This window comes from Canis lupus, chromosome 30 (assembly GCF_048164855.1).
Source record: "Canis lupus baileyi chromosome 30, mCanLup2.hap1, whole genome shotgun sequence".
Taxonomy (NCBI): domain Eukaryota; kingdom Metazoa; phylum Chordata; class Mammalia; order Carnivora; family Canidae; genus Canis; species Canis lupus.
In genome coordinates, this window is record NC_132867.1 from 13,415,358 (window position 1) to 13,418,143 (window position 2,786).

A 2,786-nucleotide genomic window follows, 5' to 3' on the forward strand; every position below is an offset into this window, starting at 1 on the left:
GAAGGCAGATGCTTAACTGACTGAGCTACCTAGGTGCCTATCTTTTCCTTTTCCTCTTCTTTCTGTTCTTTCTTCTTTCTTTCTTTCTTTCTTTCTTTCTTTCTTTCTTTCTTTCTTTCTTCCTTTCTTCCTTTCTTTCTTTCACCTGATGATCTGGTTATTAAACATCTACCAGAATACAGAGCCTAAAATATTTAAACCTATCCTCTTATTGTAGTTATCATGCAATCTTGTAATGTAGGTACTGTTATTATTCCTTTTTTACAGATGAGTTGTTTTAAAGTTTTTGTGACTTGCCTAAGCAAGTTAGTAATTGAGTCAAATTTTGAATGCTGTCTAGTTCCAGAGTATGCAGCTCTAAACATGGTAATAGCCCAGGGGGGTTTGGTATGGATGTGGGACCTTATGTAAAATGGTCTTGTGTAACAAGTTGTGCTGAATTTTGGGTTAAACAGGAATAAGAGTGGGCTTTGAAGATATGAGAAGCATAGAAGTTGCATGTTCTAGTTCTGATTTGACTCTAATGAAAGGAAAAGGAGAGAAGAAATATCTTAGATCCGCTCACACTGATAAGACTGACCTACTTTTTGCTCTTCTCAAGCTGCATTATTATGCATAAAAAATCCCTCTGTTTCTACCTTCTCACTAACTGGTAATTCTTTTCTTCCAGTTATCCAGGCCAATATCTTAAGGTTATTCTTGAAATCTTTCTTTTCTTCAAGTGCGCATGCATTTAATCAACAAACATGAGCTCTACTTTCAAAATCTATTCAGAGTCTGACCACTTTATATCAACCTCCAGTGTCTTCACCCTCACCCAAACTCATCGTCTTTTGCCTGTGGTAGTCTCCTTGTTAATTTATTTGATTCCATTTTTGTCTTGTGGACACTTCACAAAATATCCAATAAAATGAAATCATGTCATTTCTCTGCTTAAAACTGCAATGGCATGCTGTGTCACTCAGAATAAAGTACTAAATACTTAGTGAGGTTTGCACAGAACCGTATTGGCTAAACTATTTGACCTTGAACATCATGAGAAGATAGAATTGCTCCTATATAACTTAAGTATGAACAAGTATGTCTGAAATTCAAGGGAAAGTATACTAAGAATGGAAGGAGGTTAAGTATACATGTAGCAAGCAAAGTTCTACAGACAGTGATCTTAGCTCAATCTAAAAATGTTAACCTACAGACAGAGTACATCACACCTTAGAATTGTCTAAGTCTGGAATGCCTGGGTGGCTGAGTGGTTAAGCATCTGCCTTCGGCTCAGGGCATGATAAAGGATCCAAGGATAAAGTCCTACATTGGACTCTCTGCATGGAGCCTGCTTCTCCCTCTGCCTATGTCTCTACCTCTCTCTCTGTGTGTCTCTCAATAAATAAATAAAATATTTTTAAAAAGAAAAGAATTATCTAAATCAAGGTGTGGAAAAGTTGAGAATCTATACCCTCATGACATAATTGTTTAAGAGTTGTGCTTGGAGGGATATAAGTTTTAAGATATTTCACATTCTGTTTGTGTGAGTAAAATAAACCCAACATCCTATGGATAGCCTCATGAACAAGATATGCAGGTGTTGGCTACTGGACTCAATGTGCATGAAATTGATGTCTGCTACAGTCCACCCATTTCAATGGTGAGTCACTGCTGTAATTGGTCCTGAGGCTTAGGTAATATTCATCATTAACCTCTTTTGTCTCCCCCTTGGCCAACATTTCTGCAGTTCTGGATTAATGAAATGGTGGGGTGACCTAGATCTTTATACCTCTTGGTTCTGTGCTGTTGATTGGCTATGGTCTGTTCCTGGTTAAAACAAGGCTTGGGATCACCAAGGATGCCATGGTGTATCTTCAGAGGCTCAGATATACTACTTTCTACTACTTTGTATGGAAGCAAGTCTGCCTCCTCACAATGATCAGAGTCCTTTACCATTGCCAGTATGGTGACATTCTTCTGTGCAAGTCTACTGGCATGAGGAACTCAAAAAGTCCAGGGGGAAGTCATAATTTTAGAACTCTAGACATGCCAAATTTAAAATTGCAAGGGCAAGAGGTACATATTCTGAATATGGATCACTGGGAGTGATGGTGAGAGCAGTTATTTCTGTTTCCATCCCATCATTTCTGGACTCACATATTCCAAGTATCAGAGACTCAGGACAAAACAGCCATTAGCTAAAAGTATATACCATAGCTGAAATCAATTCTCCAAACTAGCAAGGTATTATTTGAAAGTTGGAGCTTTAGGCATGCCTTTGAGTGGTCATTGCAGCATTATATTAAACTGTCAGGCTTTGAGTGGTACAGAAAATAGTAAGGCTAATGATCCTTCGAGCCATGTTCAATGTTATGATCACTTTTCTGCAAAATGTGTCCTTTGATCTGAAGAACTATCGTACAACATAAAATGTCAGTAAATCAGACACACTGTAAGCCTTTAAATACTGATCAAGACATTAAGGGCAGGAAAGGAAAACACATACCAGCACATCTGTCAATTATTGCCCATTTCGAAGTGGATGAGGTCTGATGTAATCATCTTGCCACCAAGTGGCTGATTAATTTTGAGAACTGGTAACACTTCAAGGGCCCAGTATCAAACTGTGTTGCTGACAAGACAGATATTTAGCAGCAAAGATAGCTACATCAGACTTGTTAGAATAAGCTCATGCTAGTAGACTCATGTAAAGCCACCACCTCTTTTAGCATGGCTAGTCCGTTTATGGGTCTACTCTATAAGCACTGGCACAGATAACTACAGAAGGTAGTTGACATACTGGA